The 21,536-nt window shown below is 40.2% G+C and overlaps 1 long non-coding RNA gene across 1 annotated transcript; it reads right to left on the bottom strand.

The window, feature by feature from the left end:
• Window positions 1-14,785: 14,785 nt before the first annotated feature.
• Window positions 14,786-16,790, bottom strand: LOC148094705 (uncharacterized). Its single transcript, XR_015718434.1, has 3 exons — window positions 16,551-16,790; window positions 15,395-15,947; window positions 14,786-15,022 (listed from the first exon to the last, which is right to left on the bottom strand). It is a non-coding gene; the product is annotated as an uncharacterized LOC148094705 (long non-coding RNA).
• Between the last annotated feature and the right edge of the window lie 4,746 nt (window positions 16,791-21,536).

Below are 21,536 nucleotides of genomic sequence, written 5' to 3'. Positions count from 1 at the left end.
AATGAGACCACGAGACCAAGTAACACATCCTGTAAAGCTGCCTAATTAACAGCTATGAAATCACTGACTAATGATGAATCACATCCATCAGATCTCTGTGTGCTGATAAGTAGGAGGGTCTGCAGTTTTTAAAAGTGTCACAATTCCATCTTAAACATGACAACATAGGCATAGAGGGAATGATACACCACCGAGGCTGAAAGAAAAAAAACTAAAACCATCTTTGGTACTTCTAAACATCAACATTCTCTCACGTCTTAATGACAGGACTGTGGTATTAACATTTTTATATTTTTGCCTGACTACAGAGAGGCTTAACTTGATTGATACAGTAGCTCTTTTCCAGCCTTACAGAGCAACATGCTCTGTAAAGGACATACTGAACACTGAGATCTGGGCTAATAGCTTGTTGAAACTGTTATTTTTAGAATTTTTGTAGATTTAACTGAATAGGTGAGTTTTTGCAACAGGCTGCCACTAAAGGGTCTAAACATACAATTTAAGATTTGTTCTGTGCCGAGAGGTCTGTTACGTGTAGACCAAGGTTATTATCGTTAACGAAAACTAACGAAATAACGAAAACTAGAAGTGAAAAAACATTTTCGTTAACGGAAATAAAAATAAAAACAAAAAAAAGGAAAACTAACTAAAACTATAATGAGTGTTCACAAAACTAACTAAAATTAACTGAATTTATAGCAAAAATGTGTTTAGTTTTCATTGATGTGTGCGTGTCATACAAGAGTCAAGGGTGAAAATGAAGTTTAGTTTACAGATTTTTTTCTTGCTGTGTCTCATTATGCCAGCAGGTGGCAGTACGTTAGTCGAGTCGTCTGTGTTGCTGCTCCGTCCACGCGCAGAATCATGTCAGGAAAAGTCGGGAGAAAGCGCCAGAGTCCAATTTGGGATTACTTTGAATATGACTGTGTTTTGGATAAAGCAAGTGTCTTGTAGTGGAAAGAGACAAATTATGAGGGACATTTCTAAAGGGAAAAAAATCCCACAAACCTTAAAGTGCACTTGAAAAGCTCACACAAGAAGGCTAACCTAGCTTACTTTGAGAAGGTAAGGGAGCACACTCAACCCTCATCCCCAGAAACAGAAGCTAACCCCAGGCAAGGCAGCGTGATGCATCCCGAGACAACAGGACGGGGATATCTACACAACTGCGTGAGTCAATTACCTTCAAAACGTTTATCAATTCACTTGAACCACAATTACGAACACCCGGTGCTGCGAGAGTTAATAGTCTCATTGGGGCCAAGATATACGTTTTATAGTTGCCTGGTATCAATGGTTGTTCGTCTGCCTTTATTTATTTATTTAAAGAACCCATAGGTGGGAATGTGAGTTGTCTGTCTCTGCGTGTTAGCCCTGCGACAGACAGGCGACCTGTCCAGGGTGCAGTATGGTAGCTGGAATAGCAACATACCCAAGGATAAGCAGAAGAGAATGACTGATATGATGAAACTGGGATTTTGTTACACTTAATTATTGCAAACACAACTAAAACTATAACTGAAACTAAGGATTTTCAAAAAAAATAAAAACTAAACTAAACTAGCAAACAATTGGTAAAAACTAATTAAAACCGATATAAAATTGAAAATCTGAAGTCAAAACTAAATAAAAATAAAAACTAATGAAAATTGCAAAACTATTAAAACCCTGGTGTAGACACGACACTGGTTTGTCCTTTTTTTGTTTAAAGAGCCACAGGTCATTGTTAAGTGGCTTACAAATCCCTCGGAAAATGTTCAATGAAAGGACTGGGCCAAAAATGAGTGAAAAAGCACTTCACAAAGCCTGCAGGAGTCCTGTTTAGGAGAGCTTGGAGGCAAATACAGGGAAGGCTTAAGACCTTTACAAGCACTGTTTACTTCCGGACAAAAGCAACATTGACCTCTGGCATAGTGGACGTGTGCATTGCCCGTGTTTGTCTGGACCATTTACCTAACCTGAAGATGGAAAAAGACATGTGGAAGCGGCCTCATCTCTGGGTCGTGCAAGACTGAAGTCCAGCGCTGAGTGGCTGTGCAGGCAGCAGACTTACCAGGAAGAGATGCCCCCTACAGGCTTATATAGGAATCTGCTGAGGTATGAAAACAAGCTAGAATACCTTCTACTTCTGTCCAATCGCTAAGAACACCATGCACACATAACTTCAAGCTAATTTTTGACTTGTCCTAAGGTTAATCCATTGTTTATTGTTTATTGTTGATGTTAATCCATCATCACAGTATAACAGGAAGCCAGAATATCAGTCTGTGCAGTTAGGGAAAAAAATCATACATTTTAACTGCTTTGGTGCAAATCAAAGTGATAAAAGGTGCAAAGGATATTATGCAATATTATTAACATTAATATTATTATTAAATGAATGTGTAGAAAAAAACATTTGAACTTTTATTTTGAAATTTTCACTTGTTCTGAAGTTTACACACGCAATGCTATTTATATAAAAAAGCAAAGCATTTGCAGATGGATAGTTACACGATGGTGTAACTATCGTCTTGGTGTCATGTATGCTTCCTCTCTGGGCATTAATCACATATGAAATCTACCTTGTGTTGCTGTTTCTTTCATTTAAGGAACATTTCTAGATTGCAAGCTACAGTCTGCCCCTCTAAACTGGGGAAAACTGGTCCTTCATGTCGTTGTGTCAAGATTATTGTAATCCTCCGTTTACCAACTTAGATAAACTGTCGCTTTCATCCTTACAAGCTAGAAAAAATGTTGCAACCAGAAACCAAACGTACTATAGCAAGCAAGTTCACATTGCGCTGATTTTATTGTTTTATGATGGCTCCCAGTTTATTTTAGAATTTGTTTTGAAATTCTCATACTTGCATACAGAGCTCCAGACTAAATATTTCAGCTTCCTGTTAAATACACTGCTGCTCGCTGTCTTTACTCAGAAAACTGAGAGGACCGAGGCCTGCAGTGTGTGGCTCCAGTGTTCGGGAACAGAACCTCCTCTGTTTAGCTGCAGTTAAAAACTTTTCTGTCTAAACAGACCTTCTGTTTTTTTCATTGTTCATCTTTTTATCAAGTTCTTTTTTTTTAATTCAATGTGTTTCCTTAGTCTAATATGATCCCAGTGTTAATAGGAAAATTAGGAGCTGTAACCCCCAAACTGAAAGAGTGGCTCCGGCAGATTTCAGGCACAGCATCAGAGGTCTCTGTCCAGAAGACTGTAGTCGTAGAATCAGATGATGCAGAACGCACAGGGCTCTGGTAGATGACATGCACAACCATGCTGTGATGTGACTGTGCTGACCAGTGTTGTTTTGAGTTTATTGAGTTTATTGACAATTGATTGACTCATGAATCACTAACACTGCAAGATCTGCCAGAATAGCTTCATCACTCTGTGTATTATGTAAATAAAACAATGTAAAGATATTTATGATTCTCATAAAATCACGTTTATTCACAACCAGTGTTGGGACTAACGCGTTATTAAGTAACACGTTACAGTAACGCGTTACAGTAACTACATTATTATTGTGGTAACGAGCACGGTAACTAGTTATTATGCCAAAATCAGGAACGCGTTAGTCGTTACTGGGATTTAGATAGGGTCGTTACTCGTTACTTCGTGTGGTGGCTATCGCGGAGCTTCCACAGATTCAGTAACATTAGCAGGTGGATGAGAGAAAGGGGACGCAGAAGGAAAAGAGACCCGAGGTGGCCGCTGGTCCAAGTGTGAACTGAACTTCAGGTAAGAAGTTATGACCTGCAGTCTATCTGGGTCAGATATAAACCAAGTTTAGGTGGAGTTTATTTTCGTTATTCTGACTTTTTCCGTACTGCGTGCTAGCTAGCATGACAGAGTTTCTATACAGCTGGGTGGGTGCTATGAAGATGTTGAACTTTATTTTGTTCATAAGGTTAATTATTAGAGTTTCCAACCGTCCCATAAAAAACAGAATCGTCTTGTATTCAGAGAAAATATTGCGCGTTTCGTATTGAGGTGAAAAGGAACAGTTTGTCCTGGACTTCAGCTACAATGAAAAAGACACAAAGCTGGAGTTATTCTGTGTCTTTGCTGCACAGCTGCCTCTTCTTCTCTCATTCTCTCCCCCTCCCTCTCCTGTTTCTACTTCAATCATGAATCTGATCAATGATCAGCTGATCGGCTCTCTTGTTTGTTTATCGCCCACTTTGCGCCAGAAAGAAACCAGCTGATGTCACACTAAACAACAGCAGCACGTTTAAGCTTGATCAGCTGTTGTTAGAATTTATTTAATATTAATTTCTAGTATCAGCTGATGTTTGCTGGAGCCACAGCTGTAAAAAAGCTGCTGGTCATGATGTCGGTTTGGTTATCTGGTGAGAGGGAAACATGCAGATGAAACCAGGAGATGTCCTTACTGAATCATCAGAGCTGAACAGGTGATGGAGAAACAGGTTTACCTTTTAGGTGACATGAATGAGTTGAAGGGAAGTTATGAACTGTTTCTGAGAGACAAATAACCCCAGGATCCTTTTTCTACGTAGCTGACAGCTGGTAACTGTGCAGGGGCGGGTCTAGCAAAGTGTTGCCAGGGGGGCTGGTAGGGCATTAACAGGGAGAGGGGGGCCCAAAGTACTTTTCTTTGTTATGTCATTTAAAATGTCTGGCTTTTAAAAAATAATTATCTGAATCTTACAACAAACGATTGATAGATTGATACATATATACCATCAAGACAGTGTACATCACTGTCACAACAGCGTTTGTTTTCATTCAAAGGCTTTATGATTTTTCCTATAATGGTGGGCCAGTCTCTAGTCAAAATGCCCGGGACAATTTTTTGTCCCAGTCCAGCCCTGTATGCAGCTCATCTGCAGTCTGGTGTTACCTACATCTTCCTCCTCAGAAGTCAGAATTTCCGAGTACAATCAAAAGCATCACGACTGCAGTTTTTGTGTTGGATGTAAAAAGCGCACATGATGCTGTGACGTAGGCTAGAATCATGGCCACGGTCAACGACGGTCCAGGCGTGGGATTTCTCTTGTGGAAATATGCACATTATTATTATTTTTTCTATTGGTAGGTGGCACAGTGCACTTGTGGCAAGTAAGCAAGCTAGAAGACTGGCAAAGTTACGGAAGCAACACATTAACAAGAGAATTCTGAGTAAAACCAAAGTTACTTTCCCTAGTAACTAGTTACTTTGAAATTAATGAGTAACTTGAAGTAACTGAGTTACTTTTGATAGAAGTAACTAGTAATGTAACTAAGTTACTAATTTAAAGTAACTTACCCAACACTGTTCACAACAGAACACAGAAACAGTGTTCAAACTGAGTCATACTATCTCACAGTGGGGAGCAACTGAAGATTTTATCCTCAACGTGTTAGAAGGGAAGAAGGAAAGAACAGTGGTAAACCAGGGACAGGGTGATGAGTGGCCGAGGCTTGAGTGGCACCGTGTGGTCCGATCCAACAGACGAGCTGCTGGTGAAAAAGATAATGCTGGTTCTGATAGAAAGGTGTCAGGATACACAATGCTTCAGGAATGGTTTGAGGAGCACAGCAATGAGAGTTAGTTATCTGTGGGATGTGCTGGATAAACAGATTTTCTCAGTTTAAACATTCAACATGTTTCCTGTGTTCTGCTGTGAATAAAATCAAAATTTTACACATTGGTCACACGTCTTCTCCACCAAAGCAGTGCTGATGGGAAAGGAGTGCTTGTATACTGTATGTGAAAAGTAACCTAGTGCTTTATCAGCTGATCGATGATGCTAAAACCCGGTATTATGCTAATCATGAGTCATAAATCATATGCTATCCCTGTAAATAATACACAATAAAAGACTGAATCGGTCAAAAGTACCTGCTGACTCATGTGAGACATTTTCTATCTAAATGCTGGTTACTTCTCTTTGCACCCTCTGATAACGTCTCTGTTTTACAAGCTTGCTGCATTTGACTTTGTTTGGCGTAGATGTTTTCCCAGTCATCTAAACCAAACTCTGTTTGGTTATTGGATACAGTGCCTGCCCCGCAGCCTGCAATACAGAGAATAGCTGTTGAAGTCAGCTCATTAGGCACTGGATGATGTTTTGAATTTTGAATTCAGTTTAGTTTTATTTGTGCCAAATCACAACAACAGTCACCTCAAGCAGCCTAGCTTCCTAGCCTATTGCAGTGTAATTAAGGGAGGGTCCAGCTAACTATAAGCTTTAGAAATGTTTTAAGCCTAATCTCAAAAATAGAGATAGTCTGTCTCTTGAATCCAAACTGGGAGTTGGTTCCAGGGGCCTGGAAGATGAGCTCACATTACACACAACAGGTTCTTCATTCAGTCTATGAAGACACTTCGTGTTTGCTGTAAATTCAGATGATTATTATCAAAGACCAGTCCAGCAAAAATCAACACAGAAAGGTTTGTACTTGGAAGTCCACCATAGATCTAGATTGCTGTTCAAAAGTACAAATTATATTTCTTATAGTAGCTTTAAATGTGGCTATCAACAAGCTGGTGGGGGAGCATAAATCATGAGACTGAACTTTGACGCCACATTTTGAATCTAGGTTCATTCAGTGCATAGTTTTACTTTCATTAGATGCTTGCGTTAGGTTTAGGAAAGCATTGCTGTTTGAGGTACCCAGTGCATTTATACCAAGCCGTCGTACCCAAGTGTTTGTATACGTCTACTTGTACTTATGTTTACACTTCTGATCATCATAAATGGTCATGATCTGCATGTAGTGGTACAATTCACCATGTCTGTTTATAAATATTTCTCTCAGAGGGCTACCACTGATGGTGATGCAGCATTAGTCATGAGTACCTCACCAGGTGGCACACTAAGCATGGGGCCCTAACTTGCTGTAACTGGTAGTGTTTTTTGTGTAAAGAAAGTCTCATTTTAATGCTTGTTTGTTGTAGGTGTGTATTTGTTCTTTTTCTCTTGAAAAGTCAACTGATATGTAGTATGGCTTGGAGGTTCCCAAGCTTGTACATAAACGTGGATATGCTGAACGCACAATGTGTTGCAGAAATACAGCCAACACTATTGAACAACTACTTAACAAAGTAAGCTAATAAATAAAATACAAAAAAGAGAAAAGGTACTGAGTCTGACACTTGAGATTGGCTGCTGGACTACTTGTTCAATGTGTCAAGCCTGACACTTCTGAAAGAGAAAACCAGAAGAATATAAGCCAATTACAGAGTTATTCACTTAATTTACTGCTAGTGTCAACACATGTTTTTTTTTTTTTATTATGACAGTAGTTGGGATCCATGAGTTGACATTCTTGTAATTTATTTACAGGTGAGTTTTCCCCCATTTCTACCATTTGATTCAAGATGGTAACATTCGATTAGTTTAACCTTGGGGAAGGACAGAGATTACATCTCTGTGATAACCACAGAAGGCAGCACGCGGTGCCATTCGTGTACACGGGTACAACAAAACAGCAACATACTGAACAAGCAATTTATAACATTAACATGGACTTACTGATGTTTTTTTTCCTATTCAAATGTTCTTTGTGTTTTACTTCTTTGTACTGGTATAATGCACATGTTAAAATGCCTACAGTAGGTATGACTCTAGTAATTCAGTATTGACACAGCTATGCTCTGGTTTTAATACAGAGAAAGTGCAACCACAGAGCAACCACAGAGCAAGAGGGTGTCAGTAGTTTAACTGAAAACCATTTGAATTATGTGCAGTGTGTTGTGAAACCTGTATTTCATTTGTTTGACTTCATTGTGCTTTTTCTAGTAAACGCAGTTGGTATCAAATTGATCTAACACACTTGATTGCACTTTTCTGGGGCCTCCGTGGTTTGTCTCACTGCTCTACATTGATCGATTTCGCGACAGCTTGGTGGAGGATGCGGGCAGTGTAGGCTTAGCGGTGTTACTTTCCGCGGTGGTCGAGCCGGATTGGTGGTCAGACGGGCAGACGTCACGGGTGGTTTCTTGACTACTGTGGGCCCACATAAAAAAGGTAAGGCACAAACCTCTTAAACTGAAATTGTGCTGTATTGGATTATAATTCTAAAATGTAGTCAAGAAGTTTATCCATTGATCTCTGCTTCGAGTTTTTGTTTGGAACGAAAGTGAAACTGTAGTGTTGCATTCAAGGTCGGCTCGTAAGAAACAGTACTGAGCTAAAAGTAACTCAAGACGTTGTTTTAAGGAAATAAGAAAGAAAAGAGACCAATGTGTGATTAAAGAATAAGAGAATATAAGAGTTATTGGTCAGTTTATGGTTTAATAAGTGTCAAGTTCAGAAGTGCAGACTTCCTCCCTACTGGAGACGTCCAGTAGGTGGTCCGGCGTGGCCGTACTGGAGATTGACCATCTACCAAGACTTGGGACCTTGGTTTAAAATAGGTTATGATCAGAGGATCATTTTGAGATACACTTATTTGTGAGAAAAAGAGTAATACCGGACGCAGAGGTCCGGGGAGTTGACATATGATTTAACAGACTCAAGCCAGCCGTGAGCTTGAGGGAAACAATAAAAACTTAGTTTGAAGCATGTCAAGGTTTACTGTGTTGAAGTAATTTTGATGATAATGCTGCAGGGGCTGTAGTAGTTTCATCGGTATCTAGAGAAAGGCATGCTCATTTCGGGATCGTGCCAAATTGAATACTCACGTACAGGGGATCTTCTTTACATGAAATGTATATGTCGTGGTGAAACGGAAGAAACACCTTATGGTTTTACAGTGGCTGCAGAAATAAGACGGTCAGACTTATATAGCTTTTTGTTCCGGAGTTTCCTTATATTTAGGTGTTTGGTAATGTACAGTGCGAGACCTGGCGAAGATCCGCGTGAGGCAGAGAGGGCATTTTCCTCCTTCCTGTATTTAATGGGTTTGAAATTCAGTATCATTGGATAGGGTAAATTAACTTCCGCTCCATATCCGGATCAGCTGTGATCCACAAGTTACAGTTGAAAACAGCAGTGTTGGGTAAGTTACTTTAAAATAGTAACTTAGTTACATTACTAGTTACTTCTATCAAAAGTAACTCAGTTACTTCAAGTTACTTGTTACTTTCAAAGTAACTAGTTACTAGGGAAAGTAACTTTGGTTTTACTCAGAATTCTCTTGTTAATGTGTTGCTTCCGTAACTTTGCCAGTCTTCTAGCTTGCTTACTTTCCACAAGTGCACTGTGCCACCTACCAATAGAAAGGAAAAGATAATGTGCATATTTCCACGAGAGAAATCCCACGCCTGGACCGTCATTGACTGCTGCCATGATTCTAGCCTACGTCACAGCGTCATGTGCGCTTTTTACATCCAACACAAAAACTGCAGTCGTGGTGCTTTGATTGTACTCAGAACTCGGAAAATCTGCCTTCTGAATAGGAAGATGTAGTTAACTACAGACTGCAGATGAGCTGCATACAGGCTGGACTGGGACAGAAAATTGGCCCAGGCATTTTGACTAGAGACTGGCCCACCATTATAGGAAAAATCATAAAGCCTTTGAATGAAAACAAACGCTGTTGTGACAGTGATGTTCACTGTTTTGATGGTATATATGCATCAATCTATCAATCGTTTGTTGTAAGAGTCAGATAATTATTTTTTAAAAGCTAGACATTTTAAATGAGAATAAGAAAGAAAAGTATTTCCTTGTGCCCCCCTCTCCCTGTTAATGCCCTACCTGGCCCCCCTGGCAAAACTTTGCTAGATCCGCCCCTGCACAGTTACCAGCTGTCAGCTACCTAAAAAAGGATCCTGGTGTTATTTGTCTCTCAGAAACAGTTCATAACTTCCCTTCAACTCATTCATGTCACCTAAAAGGTAAACCTGTTTCTCCATCACCTGTTCAGCTCTGATGATTCAGTAAGGACATCTCCTGGTTTCATCTTCATGTTTCCCTCTCACCAGATAACCAAACCGATATCATGACCAGCAGCTTTTTTGCAGCTGTGGCTCCAGCAAACATCAGCTGATACTAGAAATTAATATTAAATAAATTCTAACAACAGCTAATCAAGCTTAAACGTGCTGCTGTTGTTTAGCGCGACATCGGCTGGTTTCCTCTTTCTGGCGCAAAGTAAACAAACAAGAGAGAAAAGCCGATCAGCTGATCATTGATCAGATTCATGATTGAAGTAGAAACAGGAGAGGGAGGGGAGAGAATGAGAGAAGAAGAGGCAGCTGTGCAGCAAAGACACAGAATAACTCCAGCTTTGTGTCTTTTTCAATGTAGCTGAATTACGGGACAAACTGTTCCTTTTCACCTCAATAAGAAACGCTTAATATTTTCTCTGAATACCAGACGGGACGGTTGGCAACTCTAATAACTTATGAACAAAATAAAGTTCAACATCATTCATAGCACCCACCCAGCTGTATAGAAACTCCGTCATGCTAGCTAGTACGCAGTACGGAAAAAGTTAGCATAACGAAAATAAACTCCACCTAAACTTGGTTTATATCTGACCCAGATAGACTGCAGGTCATAACTTCTTATCTGAAGTTCAGTTCACACTTGGACCAGCGGCCACCTCGGGTCTCTTTTCCTTCTGCGTCCCCTTTCCCTCATCCACCTGCTGCCTCCACCACTTGCCAATGTTACAGAATCTGTGGAAGCTCCGCGATAGCCACCACACGATGTAACGAGTAACGAGCCTATCTAAATCCCAGTAACGACTAACGCGTTCCTGATTTTGGCATAATAACTAGTTACCGTGCTCGTTACCACAATAATAATGTAGTTACTGTAACGCGTTACTTAATAACGCGTTAGTCCCAACACTGGAAAACAGTGACGTAAGAAACTGTCTGAAGTGATGTAAGTGCCGTTGGCTGCAGGCGGTGTGTGAGAGGCTTTGAAGTCTCTTTTTCTTTCTCTTTTTCGGGTTGAGAAAGTGCGTAGTTAACATTTGGGTGTGGCCACTTCCCCTTTCTGAGACTGAGTAAAAAGAGTAATTTCGGACGAGGAAGTCCAACAGAAAACACCTGGTGCTGTCAGGATGTTTAAGTGACAGAATTTCAGAAAATCGAGTCAGAAATGGTTTTGTGGCTCTTGGTAAACTGATTTTGAAGGAAAATCAGTGTTTACTGTGCTGAAGTAACAGATCCTGCGTGGTCTGAAGGGAAGAATCAGCTGTACAATTCTGAGTTTGCAGCGTTGTTGATATTAACAGATCCGGCGTGGTCTGAGGAAAAGAAATAAATCAGTGAATGGTTGATATACTTACATGAATTTGGTGGATCCGCTGAGGTCCAGAAGAATAACCAATGCGGACTGTGTTGGTTTGAATGTTGATAAATGATCCAGGAAGAATTGCCCTGGGTCTGTGTCTGTGTCTGTGTTGTTGAGTCACAACATGCACAGTTAAAATTGGGCGTTGTTCCTTCCAATTTTTTGTTTCAAAACACGAAGGTTGTTGGTTTCATTTTAAGGTTGGATTAAGAATTACTGTGTGAGGAACGGTTTCATTTTTGACTAGGGAAATAATATGCTTACTTTTGGGTCTATGAGAATTGAATTACAGTGGGAAGGGGATCTTCTGAATGCGCAGGTTGTTTGCTACTGTGAGACAGTGGAGAGACCTTACGAAGTTACCTTCTTTCACCAAGTAAGAGTGGAAGATCTCATAACATTCCGGTGGAGATGCCGGGGTAAAAAGAGTGAGCTCGGATGAGGGAGTCCGAGAAAAGGACACCTTGAGTTGAGCAAGGTGTTTAACTGACTCAGGATTTCAGAGAATCGAGTCAGCTGTGATCTTGAGTTCTAATGGTAATTTGATTTTAAAGAAAAATCAATGTTTACCAATTTGAAGTAATTCTGAAGATTACTAGATGTGCTGTGATACAAGTGAAGAATAAGTTGTGTACATGTGGACACACAATTGTGTTGATATGGATGGATCGGCTGCGGTCCATCCGATAAGTGAATGCTGGGTAAACTGAGACAAGAAACTGTTTTTAAATCATCACTGGCTGCAGTGATATACACGTGGTGAAGATTACTGGACCCGGCGAGGTCCATATGATGAAGTTCTTGGGCAGATAAATGACAGAAACAGTTTCTGAATTTTGAGGAGAATTCTGAAGCACTGAGGTAGAATTTTCTGTGCTTGGTGCGCTGTGTGGACTTATATCAGAGTTATAAGTCCAAAGGTTATGCCCTGTAGGCCAAGAGTTGTGTGTAGAGAAGAACATGACTTAGAAACTGACATTTAAGGTCACATTTCATCTAAGATGGGGAGAATTGTCTCATGTGTTTATTTATGTGTTCATCCCCAGAATTAAGTCTCCCATCTTAGACGAAATCCTCTGTTAGGGATAAGAGAAATATTTTTTAATGTGTATCTGCTCATTATATTGTTTTATGTACTTTAATAAAGGCTTGTAGAGCAAGGCCACTTTTAACTCACAAACTAAGTGCTCAGCCAGACTGAAAAACGGGAAGTTTTAGTGCACAGCCATATTAATAGATAAGACACTGAAATGAGGAACTTGCCATATAAGCAATGTTTGAGACTGTGACGTGTAAAGTACCAAAATAAAACCTATATGAAGCACAGTTTATGATTCTAATGTTAGAGCTCTTGCAACTGGCGTTTGAGCTGTGCAGAGGTCTCTCTCTTCCGGAAGATGATTGAATAAAAAGAAATATAAATGTTTTAACACACTATGAGTCAGTTTTCTCTGTTTTGTCATGGGGAAAAAGAATCGGGGTTAATAGAAGTGGAGATGATGTTGGGAGTAAGACACAGGTTTGGAACAGTGTACCATCCTCAATCTCAAGGGAAGGTAGAGAGGATGAACTTCAATTTTGAATTGAATAATTTGGAAAACAAATTATCTAAAATCTGTGCGCAGACAGGGCTAAATTGGATCTCAGCTCTGCCAATTGCTCTAATGACTATAAGATGCTCCGTTAATCAATCCCTTCCCAGCACCCTGGACCGAGGTCCCAGTGGAACCGAGCACCAGGAGTAACAGGTCTCATGCAGAATACTGGAATGAATTAAAAGCTCTTGTCTGCAGTTTCACAAAACAGGTCACCTCTGGAGTACACGCTGTGGACAGGGCGACCCCGGAGGCAAAGGTGGTGTGGTTGAAGGTGCTCAAACGAAAGTGGAAGGAACCACGCTGGAGGGGTCCTTACGAGGTCATTGCCAGAACGACTACAGCAGTTCAACCGAAAGGGAAAGGCGACACCTGGTACCACTGGTCGCAGTGTGCACCCGCACACGAGAGCTTGGTAGAGGAAAACTCGTCTTCAACTAACACAGGTGTCAAACAGAGGCAGAATAAACCCTCTCACCTGTGCACATACATACCTACCTACCTACCTACCTCCCTCCCTCCCTCTGGCTAAGCGGATTGCACAACACAGGCCAGGACTCTGCAGTCTATCTACTCCTACAGGCCAGTGGACACTCTTCCAATGATGAGGATGTACACATCCTGGACAGGGAGCAATGCTGGTGTGACCAAGTGGTCGGCGGGGTTAGATAAAAACTAATAAAATGACAACGCCACCTAGGGGAATTTCACCCCCAGGAAATATATTTAAGAAAAATAAATAAGAATAAGAGGCCGCACAGATTCAAGGATGCACACTGAGGCAGGTTGGCTCCAATATTAAAACAGTTTTATTTATAGTAAAAATAAATAAAATATTAAAACCCAAGATGTAGCGTCACTGTTGACAGTGTCCTAAAGTGAAAATAAAACAATCAGGGAACTTGGACTTACCAGCAGCCGTGGACCCAAAAGAAAATCACTGCAGCCCACCCGGTGCTATACAAAAGAAAGTGTGAAAACGACCCACCACCTGAGGTCCCAGGGCCACTGGTACGTCCTCTGTTCACTGAAATAAACACAGAAAAATATGTTAAAAGAATAAAAGGACACTGAGCGTCAGGCTCGCTACAGATCATAAAAAAAACGACACACACACACCCACACACCTCAATCTGGCTCCTCACCGGCTGAGACCGGTGTTGTGCCAAAAAGTGATTGTCTGCCAAAAACTGATTGCTCGTATTTAAATTGCTATAAGTAACTTGTTGGGCTATAATGTGTGAAACATATGTCAAATGCATCCTTCATGGATGACATAAAGTCATATTGAGCTACAAACAACATTAGTGTAACAAGGTAGAAGCCGCAATCAGTCTTTGGCAGTGACTTTTATATAACCTTTATTTATGCCGTTAAAAAAAAAAAAGTCTAATTAACATTAAAAATGTCTTTTGTAAGAAGTAGTTGGACAGCAGAAATGGCTCAAATATTACAATAGTTCTGTAAAAATATTTAAAGTGGGGATAAAGGACCGGATTGGTTATAATGTAAGTACCCAGATAGCAAGGAAACATTGAAACAACGTTGAGTCAATATCAGGCGACGTCATTGAACCAACGTTGAAGTGTGACGTTGACCTAACGTCACTCTTGCACCCTTTTTTAATGTTGAAACAACGTCAGGTTTTGATGTTGAATCAATGTTGAAACCTGACATTGAAACAATGTCAGATTCTGATATTGAAACACTGTTGAGCTATGGTGTTGATTTTCCACCTCTTTCGCACAGTTGCTTTTTATTAAAACAACAGTTAAATCATGACTGGAAATCTACCTTTCTTTATAGGTATTTTAACCAATACTAAACTACTGCATGTTTCCATCAATACTTAAACCACCTAAACACATAATTGTACTTATTCCTCAAATTGGACACCCTTTATAAAAAAAACAACAACAAATGTCTCACAATGTATCATGTCATTATTAATATCCTAAAATAAGAAAGCATTGCATGTGATGTAACAGAGAAAAAAAAATAAACAAAAAAAGGTCAATAGGCATGTTTCGTTTGCTAAATACTTTATTAAAAGACAGTTTCCTATTTACATTTATATGTTTCACAGAAGTTTGTAATTTTTTACTCTGGGATGGGGATGCATGATGTGCGTCCTGCACCACCCATACCCATACGATCTGGGGCGTATCGGAGCCATTTCTGCACTGCTTGTGCAAAGACAAACTCGGACATAGAGTTTGCCCCTAACTGCTGCGTCAGGCCATCTAGGAAAAAAATACACACACACAAACAAAAAAAGTGAATTAGAGCACATGAATAAGCTCTTGTTAACGGTCTTCAGCGGGGAGAAAGTATGTAAACTCCTAGGCTGATAAACATGAAAGTCACCAGGCGTAAATCTGCAAACTGCCGCATTTGATTCCCAAAGAGCTATGAGCGGAAAAAGTGATAAGTCTTAGCATGGTGTGCCGTGTATCCTTTAAAACAAAATAAACATGGGGTCCTCGGGCTGTACAACTACAACCCGAGGATTAAACAAGCCAAAGACCAAAGACTCCATCTCCAGATTAACCGGACATGAAAGTCTTGTTATTAAGACAGACAAAGTAATATAGCAAAAAAACTGTAAAACTTACCACCATATATGCATTTGCAGAGCGCTGTATCTTTAAATGCCATTTTTTGCTTTGTCTGGTCCTTGGTTTTTTCCCCTGCCCAGTTGAGTACCGAGGCCAGCTCGTTTGTAATGGCATAAGCCATTACACGGCGGACTCGCACCTCCAGTGTGGTCCCTCCAATCAAGGCAAAGCGTCTCACCTATAGACACATTTTAAGAGATGGAATTAGCGTGTCTCATGTCTTAAATGTGTATGCAAGTGCTTGTGTGTTTAATCAACAGGCCGTTGTTATGTATTTAAATCACATCTGACAGCTATTACACTTTATAGTTACAAAGTGTACATAACCTTTATATACTTACCATTGCCTTATTTGCCTCTTATGATTGAAGAGCTGCCTCTGCATTGTTTAGCTCCTCAATGTTGTGCAAGGGCAAATCCAGAGGCAGTACCCCAGCATCTACCGATTCATTGCAGCAGGGATGGCGGATGGCTCTGACCTCCTCACGGAGTTCGTTAACAGCTGTCGTCAGGTCTGACAGCATAGCTAATATCTTTTGTGAGGTCGCATCTGTTTAAAAAAAACAATTCCAGAAAGATTAATGGCTTAAGCAGTGAGAGGCGAAAAACTAATAAATAAATAATAAAACGCAGTTTACGTGTGGACAAAAGGTGCAAACGCAAGGTAGGTGAGCGTGCAACGTAAAGTTAGGTGAGCGTGCAACGTAAAGTTTGAATTGAGTGCGAATCGAAGCGGGTGCTCTCCAATCATTAAAAGTAACAAAGTCATTGAACACATCTATACAGTTACCTTTACGTTTATCAATCATATATCACAGATTTACAATTTTTTGTAGTACTATGCTAAAAAGCAACTACAGAGCGAAAGTCTGGGTCAAGCGCCGAGGCGACGGCAAGAACAAAGGAACCCTCGAAGCGTTAAAGCTAGCTTTGTAAGGGAATATAACGGAAAAGTATGAAACGAAAATGTTTTCTTTGTTGACTTTGTTCGCAGTGCAATTTATTTGTTGCCGGATTGTAAGATGAAAGTAGACACAATTTTGGGCTCCCACATTTTGAACGAAACTTTACATTAACAAGTTTGTTTGTTTTTTACTGTTATTCAAATGCAACCGTGGAAATAACGAATAGAACAAAAGTCATTCATTCTTACCTTATATTAATCGTGGTGCAGGCCAGTGCAGTGCATGAACTGATGCCTTCTCCGGTCAATTCCGCTGAGAGTAAATCTAATGTCCCGCTCTACTGTACAAGACAATGGTTACCTGAAGGGATGTACCACTGTGAGAGGGGGGGCTATGGAATAGTCCAAGTGGTAGCAGCTTTAATTTCCGCTCAACCATAAATCAATGGTTTTTCAACGTGATTGTTGTCACCTTGTCAACTATAAATAGATCAACAATCAACGATGACAGAACAACAGTGAATCAATGTTATTTCAATGTCAGTGTCAGGTTTCATCAGTATTTCAATGTTGTTTCAACATTGGTTTTGTGTTGACATTTCAACCCTGACGATTCTGATGGTTCAGATGGAAAATCAACATCTGTTCAATGTCTCCTCGCTATCTGGGTACAATAACACAGAGTTGTAAAGATACTTGAAAAAACAGATAATTTTTTAATTCCATATATAGCCCCTTTGTAAACGCTGTTCACCGAAGTCTATTTACCAACATAGATATTACACATAAAAAATACACGCAAACATTGGAAATCACTTTTTGGCACAACACCGGCAACCGAGGCGATTTAAAGTCCCAGCACGACACTCGGGCAGAGGGTCGCTTCAGCCCGAGCACAGAAGCGTACGAGCAACAGTCCAGGATAAAATAGAATAAAACCAGGCGAACCAGAAAAAGGTAAGCCTACTTAATAAAAACAAGATAAGACCAGCTAAAACAAAACAAGACGAGACAAGACAAGACAGCAGGCTCCACCGAGGAGGAGTCCTCACAACAGCGGCTGGGAAGGCGTTTCACTCTTCCGGTTGGGCGATTTGCCACGGACAGGCGAATACAGCAGTCAAACCCTAAAACAGATAAATGTAACCTTAGACTCTTATAGCTATGAATGCTAATAAAAGTCGTTTTAACGGCTTACCCCAGGACCGGAGGCGCTATACTCTCACTGGTGGGGATAACACGAGCACCTCTCTCCGCAACGCCGGAATAAAACAAACTGCCGCGCTGTAGCTGTCATATGATCGACTCTTGCTGATCAGTCCGTCGCAGTGGGCCAGCATTTACTGCTGCCTTGTGCCGAATGCATAGGAGGAATGATCCAACAAAAACACCGGCTTGCTTTATACGGGCTAACGCCACCCTGCAATCAATATGCAGGTGGGTTCCCAATTAACCTAGTTGCGCGGCGAAGAGAGCGAGCGCAGGAGAGAGCGAGCGAAAGAGAAAAAGAAAGGCGAGTAGCCCATCTGGCTACACTGGTTTTAGTGGGGAGTCAAGGAGCCCAAAGGGAAAGACCATCTAGAATTTGAGGAGGGGCCTAAGTGTACATCTTTGTGTGATTGCAGCCAATTTAGAGAGATTTTTTTACTTTTGGAAAAATCATTGAAAACTCTTTTACATGTGCAAATGCTTATAAAGGGCTGTGAAGCGTAGGAACTTTTTTTCTATTCTTCTATTCTTCAGTTGTTGATAGCAAAGAACATTTCTGTTGCCTCGTCCAAATCTTTGAAACACATTAGTAGCTGGCATGAGCATATTATTGTGAAAGAGGGGATGAAGACGTGTGTTCTAAAGTAAGAGTTGAAAGTAAAGCTGAATGTTCATTGTATGCTTGTATCTACCTGTGCCCAAAGAGGTTATTTCCACCAGTCACAAACAACGATTCAGTTTTTTAAAAACTCTGTCCTTTATCAGAAGTTGAGAATCACTCTGGATGTTCTTTGAGTTTTAAAAGTAGAATGGGAGGCAGAGTTTCAGCTACCAGGACCCTCTCCTGTGGAACCAGCTCACAGTTTATATTCAGAAGACAGAGACTCTCCTCTGATGAGACTCCAAACTTTCCTTTTTGATGCATTTTATAGTTAGAGCTGGATCAGTTGACCCTGAGTTGACCCTTAGTTAGGCTGTGACTTCTGGGGGACTTCCAGTAACTTGTCTCTCTATTACTGTAAGGGGTTTACCTTACAATATAAGATGACTGTCTTGTGAATTGCCGCAATATAAATGAAATGGAATCACATCAAATTGAACTTGGATCCTACAACTCAATCAAACCTAAAGGCGTCTCACCCAATTTGGACATCCAGCACAATCATCCTCATATCCTCCTGAGACCCAGCGTTCATTATGTCCTCTGTAGTGGACAAAAAGTTAAATTAAAAGATGGGGATATTAATCTTTGAATTTTGTTCACCCTTTACTTTATTTAATAAAATGTTACTATTTTGTTAAACAATATTGACTTTATTGTTTTATGCTATAAAATAAAGCTCTGTGAAAGTGAAATACATCTGTACTTTCTGTTGTAAGCTGAAAATATAATGCTAGGTTAGTGTTGTCACTGTACCCTCCCTCAGTCATCTTCTTCCTCACAGATGTTCCCTATTTAATGGTGCATTTGTTGTCAAACTCAGGATCTAGCAGTAGATATAATCATCAGTAAAACCACTTTTACTCACTCCCAGCAGAGGGCAGTGCAATATAGTTGGAGTTTAAGTGCCTCTCTCGCCTGTTATCTTTACTATGAGGCTTTAATGCTAATTCTACAGTAATTTAGAGAAACACGTATCAATGCTAAGCTGTTTAGAACTACTTATAATAATCTCCAAAAAGTTGATTCTGTTCATCTGGACGTAGCGTTTTGTGGGAGAAACGTTTCTTCACTCATCCAAGTGACTTCTTCAGTCTCAGCTGACTGCAGGTTTCCAATCTTATAAACAGTACATTTGCATAATGACTGAAACCAGCCCACTGAAGGAACAATGGGCTGGGAGGTCAGTTCCTTAATTTTAATTATGCAAATTCTCATGACCATTGATCAACAACCACTGACCAAAACCCACTGATCAAAGACCACTGATCAATGGCCATGAGTACCATTCACAGAGAGTTGGGGAATGGCCACTTGGATGAGTGACGAAACGTTTCTCCCACAAAACGCTACGTCCAGATGAACAGAATCAACTTTTTGGAGATTTACTTTCCTGGATGATTGAGAATGCATCAAGATACTTACAATAATCTATCTACTTGAACTTAAACCTGTTTTGAAGATGAATGGTCCACCTGCGATAACTAGTAACTTAGTAACTAGTAAATTTAAACACATTATTTTAACACCTATTCTCTGCCAGGTTGATACTTTTTTCCCCGCCTGTCCTGTTTGGTTCTTTTGCCATCAGAATTATTGTCTAAAGGCCAAGAAAGATGCCCAACGGATTTACTTTACCAAATGGACCATCCTGGGCTTGTGGTATTGGTCCATTTGATTGACCTTTGTTTTTATTGTTTGTTTTGTTTTATTTTCACTTGCTACACACACCACATGACTGGGGGAAAGAAAAGGGAGAAAGAAAGAGAGGTAAGGAAAGAAAAACAGCGGGGAAGAGGGACGGTGATAAAGGGCAAAAAACAAAAACAAACAAAACAAACAGACAAAAAATACATATATCAATCACCTGGATCACCTGTTGAGAAAGACAAAAGAGAAAACAAAAAAGAGAGCAATATACTAAACAACATCATCGTGATAATCTATCTGAATATAACAGTAAATACTAAATATTGAATATTATTGTGCAGCACATAAGATCGACTTCGATACTTTATTTCTATTGACAACGTTCAAAATCCGGTTGAACTCAGAGCTGCACTTGCACATCCATAGACTACATATTTCATAGAGTTATTCAGACGTTCTGCGTGGAAGCCCTGCAATCTGTGACATAACAAATGAACCAGTCCCCCCCTTCTCTCTAAGTAGTGAGTATCCGTCAGCTGGCTGTGTGACTGCGTCACTAAACCAAGATTGTCCATGACAATGACGTATGATCCTGCGATGTCCATGGGGTAGCAACAGACAGTGTTGGGGAGTAACGGAATACATGTCCCGCCGTTACGTATTTAAAATACAAAATATGAGTAACTATATTCCGTTACAGTTACCATTTAAAAAGGTGGTATTTAGAATACAGTTACTTTGTTGAAATAAATGGATTACACGGCGGTATTTTCCCGTTTCATATTGTCGCGGGTCAGGACTGTTTGAGTTTTGTTTGACAGCTACGTTCTGTTGTTCCAGGCGGCATTGTTGCGGTTGCCATGGTTACAGGGTGATGCGCTCTCTGCGACTGTGTGTTTCCTGGGTGAGAGAGCGCCTTTTTGTTGTTGTTGTTGTGCTAAGCTACAGAATGCTACAGGCATAGGCCTAAAGAATGTAGCCTCATGGGCAGTGTAGTCCATGCTGCAGGGAGAATGGACTGCCATCCCCGTTATGTGTCTTTGAGCGCGATGAGGGAGAAAAAGGAGAGTGGAAAAGTGGGTTATGGAAAAGCTGTCATCAAGCAGAAACGGGTGTAAATATAATAATAACCACTGCAGCCAAGAAGAGTGCCTGACGAGCCCAGTTGTAAGTATTAACTGGGTTTTAATTAAGGTATCACATTATATTGTTGGGAAGTGTCGAATGTTACAGTGGAGAGAACATGTTATTATTAACCATAGCAGGCCACTGTAAAAACTCAATTAACTTTTATAGAGGAAAAAGCCAAAACTTTAACAATACCTAAGAATAACAGGGGAATGATAGACTTGTCACATTCAAAATAGAGATATGTAATAACAAACACTGGTCCACGTGATTTAGGTTCTCCATTGAAATAGTCAATAATTTAGAAAAGTAGAATATAACCGACAGGGGCATGTGATAGGATGTGGTACTGCAAGAGAACAAGAGCAAATTAAAGAAAGAAAACCTATTGTGTTTAGTTTTGATAAATTCTAATTAAAATGTACCGTTACACTCAGAGGATCAATATGAAATCAAAATATATGCAAATTCTGTATGAAGCACATGACTGATAACTGTTCTGTCCTGAGCTTTTGTTTTTACAGCACCTACTTGACCACACCAACAGTTTTTCACCACCAAAGGGGTAATTGCAAATATTCGAGGGA

The sequence above is a fragment of the Neolamprologus brichardi genome, unplaced genomic scaffold (assembly GCF_056152115.1).
Source record: "Neolamprologus brichardi isolate AB-2024 unplaced genomic scaffold, ASM5615211v1 NODE_ptg000031l+_length_7269946_cov_1, whole genome shotgun sequence".
Lineage (NCBI taxonomy): Eukaryota > Metazoa > Chordata > Actinopteri > Cichliformes > Cichlidae > Neolamprologus > Neolamprologus brichardi.
Note: the sequence above shows the minus strand (reverse complement) of the source record. Positions and strands in the feature narration are given on the sequence as shown.